Source organism: Scyliorhinus canicula, chromosome 9, assembly GCF_902713615.1.
Source record: "Scyliorhinus canicula chromosome 9, sScyCan1.1, whole genome shotgun sequence".
Classification (NCBI taxonomy): Eukaryota; Metazoa; Chordata; class Chondrichthyes; order Carcharhiniformes; family Scyliorhinidae; genus Scyliorhinus; species Scyliorhinus canicula.
Window position 1 is genome coordinate 105,085,926 of NC_052154.1, and position 14,341 is coordinate 105,100,266.

The 14,341-nt window shown below is 57.6% G+C and overlaps 1 protein-coding gene across 1 annotated transcript in view; it reads right to left on the bottom strand.

The window, feature by feature from the left end:
* LOC119970933 (low choriolytic enzyme-like) overlaps positions 1-3,066 on the bottom strand; it is a 104,309-nt gene extending 101,243 nt beyond the window's left edge. The window contains exon 1 of the mRNA XM_038806043.1: positions 2,934-3,066. The gene's annotated coding sequence lies outside the window, so the exon portion shown is untranslated. The remainder of the gene's footprint in view (positions 1-2,933) is intronic.
* Positions 3,067-14,341: the final 11,275 nt, after the last annotated feature.

A 14,341-nucleotide genomic window follows, 5' to 3' on the forward strand; every position in this document is an offset into this window, starting at 1 on the left:
GGATTGGCCATGAAAAATTGTCCAAAATTCTATGATTAACCTAGGACAAAAGTTTGGCGCAACATCGTGGGCCGAAGGGCCTGTTCTGTGCTGTATTTCTCTATCTCGATCTATCTACCTCCCCCTCTTTTGCCCCCTTCTCTGAGCTTACTAAAACACCTAAACCCCGGAACCTGCAACAACCATTCCTGTCCCTGCTCTATCCATGTCTCTGAAATGGCCACAACGTCGAAGTCCCAGGTACCAACCCATGCTGCCAGTTCCCCTACCTTATTTTGTATACTCCTGGCATTGAAGTAGACACACTTCAAACCACCTACCTGAACACTGGCACCCTCCTGCGAAGTCAAGTCTGTGCTCCTGACCTCTATACTCTCAATCTCCCGTACCCCAAAACTACAATCCAGGTTCCCATGCCCCTGCTGAATTAGTTTAAACCCCCCCAAAGAGCACTAACAAATCTCCCCCCCAGGATATTGGTGCCCCTCAGGTTCAGTGTATTCTAGCTGCCACTTCTTTGCACACTCTCCTACCCTCTCCAAATCCTTCTGCAGCCCTCCTGCTTCCTCAATACTACCCGGCCCTCTGCAAACTTGGCAACTGTCCCCTCAGTTCCTTCTTCCAAATCGTTAATGGAAATTGTGAAAAGTTGTGGTTCCAGTACAGACCCCTGAGGCACACCACTAATCACTGTCTGCCATCCTGAAAACTTTATACCGACTCTCTGCCTTCTACCAGTCAGCCAATCCTATATTCATCCCAGTATCTTACCCTTAACACCATGGGCTCTTAACTTATTTAACAGCCTCCTATACCTTGTCAAAGGCCTTCTGGAAATCTAGATAGATCATGTCCACTAGTTCTCCTTTGTCCAACTTCCTTGTTACAAGGCTGGTTTAGCTCAGTGGGCTAGACAGCTGGTTTGTAATACAGAACAAGGCCAGCAGCGCGGGTTCAATTCCTGGCCTGGTTGAGTATTCCGAATTCTCCCTCTGTGTACCCAAACAGGCGCGGAATGTGCCGACTAGAGGCTTTTCACAGTAACTTCATTGCAGTGTTAATGACAGTCTACGTGTGCCAATAAATAGATTATTATTACATCCTCAAAGAATTCGAACAAATGTGACAGACGTGCCCTCCCCTTGACAAAGCCGTGCTGACTCAGTCCTGTTTTATCATACACTTCCAAGTACTCCGTGATCTCATCTTTAATAATGGACTCTTACCAATGACCAAAGTCAGGCTAACCGACCTATAATTTCCCGTCTTCTTCCTCCCTCCCTTCTTAAACAGCAGTGTTACATTAGCCACTTTCCACACCTCTGGGACCTTGCCTGCCTCCAGTGATTCCCGAAAGATCACCACTAATGCCTCCACAATGTCCTCAGCTATCTCCTTTAGAACCCTGGAGTATAGTCCATCTGGTCCAGGTGGTTTATCCACCTTCAGACCTTTCAGTTTCCATCATTACTGTTATTTTGACCATTCTATTTTTGGTTGAGTCTCTCTGATTCAATCTCAATGTCCTTGGAATGTTCAGCTCTTCCTCTCCTGTTACAAAGTAATTACTCAATAGGCGCAATTCAGTGAACACATTGCATCCGACTCCGTTGAATCCTGGTAGACACCCCAATTGGGCTTCGTGCCAGGCCAATCACAAGTCACCTGACTCACTACACCCATCGCTGGGCGTAATCCAGATGATATAAAAATGAGCCATTAACACCCCAATGCCTTATGCAGCCGGGCAACAGCCACACCTACGATGCCTCAACCAAGTGCCATTTAGCACTGGTTTCCACAATCCTGGACCAGGTGTGATGCACCTCAGGAGTTGTGCAGGCCATTGGAGCCTCCCAGGTGGTTGGGGATTCAGCAGGGTAGTACCCTGGCACTTCTCTGACATCCAGGCCATGTCAAGTTGCCTGGCTACCAGGTTGGCACCGCCAGGGGTCAGGGCCTGCAAATCCAGGCCCATGAAAAGTGTGGGAGGGAGGCGGGGGGGGGCAAGAGGAAGGGTTAAGCATTCTGGAAAAGTTTGGGGTGGTGAAGGAGTGGGGAAGAGCAGAGATTGGGGCAGCAGTTCAAAATGGTGCCCTGATCTGAGAGGAGACGGTCCGGCTGCTGAGCTCTGCTCCAAAGTTAAGGAAAACTGCCTAACTGTGGCCGGTGAGAAATTCCTAAAGGCCCAAATAAATAGCAAAATGCCATTCAATAGCAGGGTCATTCTCAGCATTATAGCTGCCGAGAAACACCCCACCTAACGTACCCGAAACTGGACATCGTAATTTTTCGGGTGACTTGCACCCAATATCTCCCCTATTTTCTCACCACATCACTTCTGTGCACTGTTCCCCAAATCATAAACATTTGAGATGATCTTATTTCCTTTGGGTTTCTTTTCAGGTTCCTTTTTGCGGTTCGTACTTTCTCATTTTTGGATTTTATTGTTCTTTACCACTCTCATTTGTCAGCAATTTGCATTCTGCAGTTTTGTAGACTTTGACTTTAAGTTATATGCTCTCTCTTACAATTTAAACATCCTTTCGGCTGAGGATTTGGCAATTGGCATGTTATGCACTCACCACAACTGCCCATATCATAAATATGTACAGAAATAGAGCAGGTCCATCATTTAGATTTAGAACAGTACAGCACAGAACAGGCCCTTCGGCCCTCGATGTTGTGCCGAGCAATGATTACCCCACTCAAACTCACGTATCCACCCTATACCTGTAACCCAACAACTCCCCCTTAACCTTACTTTTTAGGACACTACGGGCAATTTAGCATGGCCAATCCACCTAACCTGCACATCATGCAACAAGAGGGCTCAACTGATCATGGCCTTTATTTTTTTTGCCTGACGCCCATCACCATGGTCGTCGCCAACCCCACCCCACCCCGGCCTAACCGCCACCTCTATCCTTTACCCTGCTCTGGAAGAGGCAGCTGTGCAGGACGATCCCTGTAGACACTGCTCGGAATCAGGAACCGCCCTCTCCACTCACAAGTCAACACCTGCTGTGGCGATATTGAGAAACGAAAACAAATCCCATCGGCCGGGCGCGAGCAGCTGCCAACCCATGTGCGCCTGCGCACCATTAAACCGCGCACGCCACTGATTGGTCACTGGCGGCCAACCAATGCGGGGCCTTCAAATGCTGCAAGCCCGCCCACATCTCAGACACTGGGCGAGAGACCCTCACGCACCACCGAGATACTGGGACAGAGACCCTCACTCCCCACCCAGGCCCCAGACACTGGGACAGAGACCCTCATCCCCACCCAAACACTGGGACAGAGACCCTCACTCCCCACCCAGACACTGTGACAGAGATCCTCACTCCCCACCCAGACACTGGGACAGAGACCCTCACTCCCCATCCAGACCCCAGACAGAGACCCTTACTCCCAACCCAGACCCTAGAACAGAGATCCTAACTCCCACCCAGACACTGGGACAGAAACCCTCACTCCCCACCCAGACACTGGGACAGAAACCCTCACTCCCCACCCAGACACTGGGACAGAGACCCTCACTCCCCACCCAGACACTGGGACAGAAACCCTCACTCCCCACCCAGACACTGGGACAGAGACCCTCACTCCCCACCCAGACCCCAGACACTGGGACAGAGACCCTCACGCCCCCCCCCCCCCCCCCCCAGACACTGGGACAGAGACCCTCACTCCCCACCCAGGCCCCAGACACTTGGACACAGACACTCACTCCCCACCCAGACACAGGGACAGTGACCCTCACTCCCCACCCAGACCCCAGACACTGGGACAGAGACCCTCACTCCCCACCCAGACCCCAGACAGAGACCCTCACTCCACACCCAGACCCTGGTATAGAGATCCTCACTCCCCAACCAGACACTGGGACAGAGACCCTCACTCCCCACTCAGACCCCAGACACTGGGACAGAGACCCTCACTCGCCACCCAGTTACTGGGACAGAGACCCTCACCTGCCACCCAGATGCCAGACACTGAGACAGAGACCCTCACTCCCTACCCAGACACTGGGACAGAGACCCTCACTCTCCACCCAGACCCCAGACACTGGGACAGAGACCCTCACTCCCTACCCAGACCCTGGGACAGAGACCCTCACACCCCACAAAGACACTGGGACAGAGACCCTCACTCCCCACCCAGACACTGGGACAGAGACCCTCACTCCCCACCCAGGCACTGGGACAGAGACGCTCACTCCCCAACCAGACCCAGACACTAGGACGGAGACCCTCACTCCCCAACCAGACCATAGACACTGAGACAGAGACCCTCACTCCCCACCCAGACACTGGGACAGAGACCCTCACTCTCCACCCAGACCCCAGACACTGGGACAGAGACTCTCACTCCCCACCCAGACACTGGGACAGAGACCCTCACTCCCCACCCAGACCCTGGGACATAGACCCTCACTTCTCAGCAAGACACTTGGACCGGGACCCACACTCCCCACCCAGACACTGGGGCAGAGACCCTCACTCCCCACCCAGACACTGGGACAGAGACCCTCACTCCCCACCAAGACACTGGGACAGAAACCCTCACTCCCCACCCAAATCCCAGACACTGGGACAAAGACCCTCCCCAACCAGACACTGGGACACAGATACTCACTCCCCACCCAGACCCTAGACATTGGGACAGAGACCCTCACTCCCCACCCAGACCCTAGACACTGGGACAGTGACCCTCACTCCCCACCCAGACACTGGGACAGAGACCCTCACTCCCCACCCATGCCCCAGACACTGAGACAGAAACCCTCACTCCCCACCAAGACACTGGGACAGAGACCCTCACTCCCCACCCAGACCCCAGACACTGGGACAGAGCCCCTCACTCCCCACCCAGACACTGGGACAGAGACCCTCACTCCCCACCCAGACCCCAGACACTGGGACAGAGACCCTCACTCCCCACCCAGACACTGGGACAGAGACCCTCACTCCCCACCCAGACACTGTGACAGTGACCGTCACTCCCCACCCAGAACCCAGACACTGGGACAGAAACCCTCACTCCCCACCCAGACACTGGGACAGAGACCCTCACTCCCCATCCAGACACTGGGACAGACACCCTCACTCCCCACCCAGACCCTAGACATTAGGACAGAGACCCTCACTCCCCACCCAGACCCTAGACACTGGGACAGTGACCCTCACTCCCCACCCAGACACTGGGACAGAGACACTCACTTACCACCCAGACGCTGGGACAGAGACCCTCACTCCCCACCCAGACACTGGGACAGAGACCCTCACTCCCCCCCCCCCGAGACTCTGGGACCGAGACCCTCACTCCCCACCAAGACACTCGGACAGAGCCCCTCACTCCCCACCCAGACACTGGGACAGAGACCCTCACTCCCCACCCAGACACTGGAACAGAGACCCTAACTCCCCACCCAGGCCCCAGCCTCTTGGACAGAGGCCCTCATCCCCACCCAGGCACTGGGACAGAGACCCTCACTCCCCACCCAGACACTGCGACAGAGACCCTCACTCCCCATCCAGACACTGCGACAGAGACCCTCACTCCCCACCCAGACACTGGGACAGAGACCGTCACTCCCCACCCGGACACTGGGACAGAGATGCTCACTCCCCCCCCCCCCCCCAGACTCTGGGACAGAGACCGTCACTCCCCACCCAGACACCGGGACAGAGACCCTCACTCCCCACTCAGACACTGGGACAGAGACCCTCACTCCCCACCCAGACACTGGGACAGTGACCCTCACTCCCCACCCAGATCCCTGACACTGGGACAGAGACTCTCACTCCCCATCCAGACCCCAGACAGAGACCCTCACTCCCCACCCAGACCCCAGACAGAGACCCTCACTCCCAACCCAGACCCTAGGCCAGAGATCCTCACTCCCCACCCAGGCACTGGGACAGAAACCCTCACTTTCCACCCAGACACTGGGACAGAGACCCTCACTCCCCACCCAGACACTGGGACACAGACCCTCACTCCCCACCCAGACCCCAGACACTGGGACAGAGACCCTCACTCCCCACCCAGACACTGGGACAGAGACGCTCACTCCCCTCCCAGACCCCAGACACTGGGACAGAGACACTCACTCCCCATCCAGAGACTGGGACAGTGACCCTCACTCCCCATCCAGAGACTGGGACAGTGACCCTCACTCCCCACCCAGACCACAGACACAGGTACAGAGACCCTCACTCTCCACTCCGACCCCAGACGCTGGGACAGAGACCCTCACTCCCCACCCAGGCCCCAAACACTGGGACAGAGACCCTCACTCCCCCCAAACCCTGGGACAGAGACCCTCACTCCCCACCCAGACCCCAGACACTGGGACAGAGACCCTCACTCTCCACCCAGACCCCAGACACTGGGACAGAGACCCTCACTCCCCACCCAGACCCCAGACACTGGGACAGAGACGCTCACTCTCCACCCAAACCCAGACGCTGGGACAGAGACTCTCACTCCCCACCCAAACCCCAGACACTGGCACAGAGACCCTCCCCACCCAGACACTGGGACAGAGACCCTCACTCTCCACCCAGACACTGGGACAGAGACCCTAACCCCCACCCAGACACTGGGACAGAGATCCTAACCCCCACCCAGACACTGGGACAGAGACCCTCACTCCCCACCCAGACACAGGGACAGAGACCCTCACTCCCCACCCAGACACTGGGACAGAGACCCTCACTCCCCCCCGAGACTCTGGGACAGAGACACTCACTCCCCACCCAGACACAGGGACAGAGACCATCACTCCCCACCCAGACACAGGGACAGAGACCCTCACTCCCCACCCAGACACTGGGACAGAGACCCTCACTCCCCACCCAGACATTGGGACAGAGACCCTCACTCCCCACCCAGACATTGGGACAGAGACCCTCACTCCCCATCCAGACTCTGGGACAGAGACAATCCCTCCCCACACAGACCCCAGACACTGGGACGGAGATACTCACTCACCACCCAGACACTGGGACAGAGATCCTCACTCCCCACCCAAATCCCAGACATTGGGACAAAGACCCTCCCTAACCAGACACTGGGACACAGATACTCACTCCCCACCCAGACCCTAGACACTGGGACAGAGACCCTCACTCCCCACCCAGACCCCAGACACTGGGACACAGATACTCACTCCCCACCCAGACCCTAGACATTGGGACAGAGACCCTCACTCCCCACCCAGACCCTAGACTCTGGGACAGTGACCCCCACACCCCACCCATGCCCCAGACACTGAGACAGAAACCCTCACTCCACAACAAGACACTGGGACAGAGACCCTCACTCCCCACCCAGACACTGGGACAGAGACCCTCACTACCAACCCAGGCCCCAGACACTTGGACAGAGACCCTCACTCCCCACCTAGACCCCAGACACTGGGGCGGAGAACCTCACTCCCCACCGAAACCACAGAGAGAGACCCTCACTCCACACCCAGACCCCAGACAGAGACCCTCACTCCCCACCCAGACCCTGGTACAGAGATCCACACACCCCACCCAGACACTGGGACAGAGACCCTCACTCCCCACTCAGACCCCAGACACTGGGACAGAGACCCTCACTCCCCACCCAGACCCCAGACACTGGGACACAGATACTCACTCCCCACCCAGACCCTAGACATTGGGACAGAGACCCTCACTCCCCACCCAGACCCCAGACACTGGGACACAGATACTCACTCCCCACCCAGACCCTAGACATTGGGACAGAGACCCTCACTCCCCACCCAGACCCTAGACTCTGGGACAGTGACCCCCACACCCCACCCATGCCCCAGACACTGAGACAGAAACCCTCACTCCCCAACAAGACACTGGGACAGAGACCCTCACTCCCCACCCAGACACTGGGACAGAGACCCTCACTACCAACCCAGGCCCCAGACACTTGGACAGAGACCCTCACTCCCCACCTAGACCCCAGACACTGGGGCGGAGAACCTCACTCCCCACCGAAACCACAGAGAGAGACCCTCACTCCACACCCAGACCCCAGACAGAGACACTCACTCCCCACCCAGACCCTGGTACAGAGATCCACACACCCCACCCAGACACTGGGACAGAGACCCTCACTCCCCACTCAGACCCCAGACACTGGGACAGAGACCCTCACTCCCAACCCAGTCACTGGGACAGAGACCCTCACTCCCCACCAATGCCCCAGTCACTGGGACAGTGACCCTAACCCCCACCCAGACACTGAGACAGAGACCCTCACTCCCTACCCAGACACTGGGACAGAGACCCTCACTCTCCACCCAGACCCCAGACACTGGGACAGAGACCCTCACTCCCTACCCAGACCCTGGGACAGAGACCCTCACCTGCCACCCAGATGCCAGACACTGAGACAGAGACCCTCACTCCCTACCCAGACACTGGGACAGAGACCCTCACTCTCCACCCAGACCCTAGACACTGGGAAAGAGACCCTCACTCCCCACCCAGACCCTAGACACTGGGACAGAGACCCTCACTCCTCATCCAGATCCTGGGACATAGACCCTCACTCCCCACCCAGACACTGGGATAGAGACGCTCACTCTCCACCCTGACACTGGGACGGAGACCCTCACTCCCCACCCAGACCCTAGACACTGGGACAGAGACGCTCACTGCCCACCCAGACACTGGGACAGAGACCCTCACCACTCACCCAGACACTGGGACAGAGACCCTCACTCCCCACCCAGACCCTAGAGACTGGGACAGAGAACCTCAATCCCCACCCAGACCCTAGACACTGGGACAGAGACGCTAACTGCCCACCCAGGCCCCAGACACTGGGAACGAGACACTCACTCCCCACCCAGACACTGGGACAGAGACCCTCACCCCCCCACCCAGACACTGGGACAGCGACCCACACTCCCCATCCAGACACTGGGACAGACAGCATCACTCCCCACCCAGAACCCAGACACTGGGACAGAGACCCTCACTCCCCACCCAGACACTGGGACAGAGACCCTCACTCCCCACCCAGACCCCAGACACTGGGTCAGAGACCCTCACTCCCCACCCAGACACTGGGGCAGAGACACTCACTCCCCACACAGACACTGGGACAGAGACCCTCACTCCCCACCCAGACACTGGGACAGAGACCCTCACTCCCCACCCAGGTCCCAGACACTGGGACAGAGACCCTCACTCCCCACCCAGGTCCCAGACACTGGGACAGAGACCCCACTCGCCACCCAGACACTGGGACAGAGACCCTCACTCCCCACCCAGACACTGGGACAGTGACCCTCACTCCCCACCCAGATCCCTGACACTGGGACAGAGACTCTCACTCCCCATCCAGACCCCAGACAGAGACCCTCACTCCCAACCCAGACCCTAGGCCAGAGATCCTCACTCCCCACCCAGGCACTGGGACAGAAACCCTCACTCTCCACCCAGACACTGGGACAGAGACCCTCACTCCCCACCCAGACACTGGGACACAGACCCTCACTCCCCACCCAGACCCCAGACACTGGGACAGAGACCCTCACTCCCCACCCAGACCCCTGACACTGGGACAGAGACCCTCACTCCCCATCCAGACCCCAGACAGAGACCCTCACTCCCCACCCAGACCCCAGACAGAGAACCTCACTCCCAACCCAGACCCTAGGCCAGAGATCCTCACTCCCCACCCAGACACTGGGACAGAAACCCTCACTCCCCACCCAGACACTGGGACAGAGACCCTCACCCCCCCACCCAGACACTGGGACAGCGACCCACACTCCCCATCCAGACACTGGGACAGACAGCATCACTCCCCACCCAGAACCCAGACACTGGGACAGAGACCCTCACTCCCCACCCAGACACTGGGACAGAGACCCTCACTCCCCACCCAGACCCCAGACACTGGGTCAGAGACCCTCACTCCCCACCCAGACACTGGGGCAGAGACACTCACTCCCCACACAGACACTGGGACAGAGACCCTCACTCCCCACCCAGGTCCCAGACACTGGGGAGACCCCACTCGCCACCCAGACACTGGGACAGAGACCCTCACTCCCCACCCAGGTCCCAGACACTGGGACAGAGACCCTCACTCCCCACCCAGGTCCCAGACACTGGGACAGAGACCCCACTCGCCACCCAGACACTGGGACAGAGACCCTCACTCCCCACCCAGACACTGGGACAGTGACCCTCACTCCCCACCCAGATCCCTGACACTGGGACAGAGACTCTCACTCCCCATCCAGACCCCAGACAGAGACCCTCACTCCCAACCCAGACCCTAGGCCAGAGATCCTCACTCCCCACCCAGGCACTGGGACAGAAACCCTCACTCTCCACCCAGACACTGGGACAGAGACCCTCACTCCCCACCCAGACACTGGGACACAGACCCTCACTCCCCACCCAGACCCCAGACACTGGGACAGAGACCCTCACTCCCCACCCAGACACTGGGACAGAGACGCTCACTCCCCTCCCAGACCCCAGAGACTGGGACAGACACCCTCACTCCCCATCCAGAGACTGGGACAGTGACCCTCACTCCCCACCCAGACCACAGACACAGGTACAGAGACCCTCACTCTCCACTCAGACCCGAGACGCTGGGACAGAGACCCTCACTCCCCACCCAGGCACCAAACACTGGGACAGAGACCCTCACTCCCCCCAAACCCTGGGACAGAGACCCTCACTCCCCACCCAGACCCCAGACACTGGGACAGAGACCCTCACTCTCATCCCAGACCCCAGACACCGGGACAGAGACCCTCACTCCCCACCGAGACACTGGGACAGAGACCCTCACTCCCCACCCAGAGACTGGGACAGAGACCCACATTCCCCACCCAGACACTGGGGCAGAGACCCTCACTCCCCATCCTGACACTGGGACAGTGACCCTCACTCCACACCCAGACCCCTGACAATGGGACAGAGACCCTCACTCCCCACCCAGACACTGGGACAGTGACCCTCACTCCCCACCCAGACCCCTGACACTGGGACAGAGACCCTCACTCCCCATCCAGACCCCAGACAGAGACCCTCACTCCCCACCCAGACCCCAGACAGAGAACCTCACTCCCAACCCAGACCCTAGGCCAGAGATCCTCACTCCCCACCCAGACACTGGGACAGAAACCCTCACTCCCCACCCAGACACTGGGACACAGACCCTCACTCCACACCCAGGCCCTACACACTGGGACAGAGACCCTCACTACCCACCCAGACACTGGGACAGAGATGCTCACTCCCCTCCCAGACCCCAGACACTGGGACAGAGACCCTCACTCCCCATCCAGAGACTGGGACAGTGACCCTCACTCACCACCCTGACCAAAGACACAGGTACAGAGACCCTCACTCCCCACCCAGGCCCCAAACACTGGGACAGAGACACTCACTCCCCCCCAAACCCTGGGACAGAGACCCTCACTCCCCACCCAGACCCCAGACACTGGGACAGAGACCCTCACTCTCATCCCAGACCCCAGACACTGGGACAGAGACCCTCACTCCCCACCGAAACACTGGGACAGAGACCCTCACTCCCCACCCAGACACTGGGACAGAGACCCTCATTCCCCACCCAGACACTGGGACATATCCCTCAATCCACACCCAGGCCGCAGACACTGGGACAGAGACCCTCACTCCCCACCCAGACCCCAAACACTGGGACAGAGACCCTCACTCCCCACCCAGACACTGGGGCAGAGACCCTCACTCCCCACCCTGACACTGGGACAGTGACCCTCACTCCACACCCAGACCCCTGACACTGGGACAGAGACCCTCACTCCCCACCCAGGCCCCAGACACTGGGACAGAGACCCTCACTCGCCACCCAGATACAGGGACAGAGACCCTCACTCCCCACCCCGACACTGGGACAGAGACCCTCACTCCCCACCCAGACCTCAGACAGAGACCCTCACTCCCCATCCAGACCCTGGTACAGAGATCCTCACTCCCCACCCAGACACTGGGACAGAGACCCTCACTCCCCAGGCTGGCCCCAGACTTTGGGACAGAGACCCTCACTCCCCACCCAGACACTGGGACAGAGTCCCTCACTCCTCACCCAGACATTGGTACAGAGACGCTCACTCCCCACCCAGACCCCAGACCCCGGGACAGCGACCCTTCCCACCCAGACACTGGGACAGAGACCCTCACTCCCCCCCCAGACAGTGAGACAGAGACCCTCACTCCCCACCCAGACCTCAGACACTGGGACTGAGACCTTCACTCCTCAGGCTGACCCCAGAAGCTGGGACAGAGACCTTCAGTCCCCAGGCATACACACACCCTGGGAAAGAGACCATCACTCCTTAGGCTGACCTCAGACACTGGGACAGAGTCCTCCACTCCCCAGACTGACCCCACACACTTGGACAGAGTCCTCCACTCCCCAGGCTGACCCCAGACACTGGGTCAGACACTTCCCACATCCAACCACTAGACGGCGATCAAGCGCATACATATGGGTCACGTGATACTCTTGATTCGGGGAGTAGGTTGTTCAATGAGATAGTGAATCGTCGTGTGATCAGCAGCTCTGAATTTAGTATCATAGTTTTAGTCCATCTGTAATCTTTTATATAATTGTAAGTAAGCCAAATGTATCTATTTTGTAGTGTCAGTGAATTAGCTTTGTTCAAAACATAGCTTTATGTTCTATCTGAGGCACTACACTTCGAAGTTATACTCATTAAGAAATCAAAGAACATCACAGGACCCACATTCCCCACCCAGACATCCAACACAAGGACTGGAATCTCACTTCCCCACCCAGACTCCAGATGCTGGCACAGGGACCCTCACACCCCACGCAGATACTGGGACAGGTGCCCTCAATCCCCACTATGACTCCATACACTGGGACAGCTATCCACAAGCCCCCCCCAGACTTCGAGACAGGACCGACCGGGAGAATGGGGTGCTGGGTGCCAAACCGGATCCACCCTATGGAATGGCGATGGCAGGCAGCAGCTCGCTTGCGTTCCACCAACCTGCCAACTGCGCATCTGAGAGTCAGCACCCGGTACAGGGTGGCATTGGGAGGGGGAAGGGACAGGGAAGGGAGGAAGAGGGAGCTTTAACGCTCGAGGCCACCTCCTTTGTGAAGCGGGTGAGGTTGAAGGCCTTCCTGGTCTGCCAGGCATGATGGATAGAACATCAAGCTATGGTCTTCCACCATCGTTCAATCTTGTGGGTCCTCTCTGGGCACATCCTCCAGTCCCTCCTGGTTGAACACCTCCGGTCCTACTCATCGGAGGTGACCACATGTTCAACCCCCTTCATCTCGAGCAGTTCGCCCTGGTACTGTGCCATGCTGTGGGGGGGGGGGGGGGGGAGGGCACAGCAGACCTCCATGAAGTGGGCAAAACTCTGAGAGGTGTACTGCAGTGCTCCACCGGAGCAGCCGACATCGGAACCGCATTTTCAGCAGTCCGATGCACTGCACAATGACAGACCGAGTTGCCGCATGGGTTTTGTTGTATTTTGTTTCTACATTGGTCACCATCCTCCCTCCTGGCGTCACTAGCCAGGCCCTCAGCGGGTACCCCTTATCATTCAAGAGCGAACAAGCTAACCTGGGGTGGTCCTCAAAGTGGTCAGGGATGTCTGACTGCCCCAGGATGAAGCTGCCATGCACACTGCCTGGCAAGCACGCACACACGTGTATGATCTTCAGGTAGTGGTCGCACATGAGCTGGATGTTCACAGAGTGGAAACTCTTCCTGTTGATTTAGGGCACTCTGATGGTGCAGAGCATGCCAGGCAACCTGCGTGCCATCTATTACCCCCTGGACCTGGGGCATCTCGGCGATGTTGGGCAACATCCATAAGACAAAAAAATTTTCACCTACCACTGGTAACAATACTAAAACTTCATCTCCACGGGCAAAACTTTGGATTTCTTGTCCACTACCCATTTCATCACATGTTGTGCACCTTTTAAATGTTGTCTAGTCAATTCACCTGCTCTATTTAATCGTTCCCTAAAATTTGACACGTAATCCAATAATGTATTGAGGTTAGAAACAGGAAAGGAGAGGTCACCCTGTTGGGAGTTTTCTATAGGCCACCTAATAGTTCTAGGGATGTAGAGGAAAGGATGGCGAAGATGATTCTGGAAAAGAGCGAAAGTAACAGGGTAGTTGTTATGGGAGACTTTAACTTTCCAAATATTGACTGGAAAAGATATAGTTCGAGTACATTAGATGGGTCATTCTTTGTACAATGTGTGCAGGAGGGTTTCCTGACACAATATGTTGACAGGCCAACAAGAGGCGAGG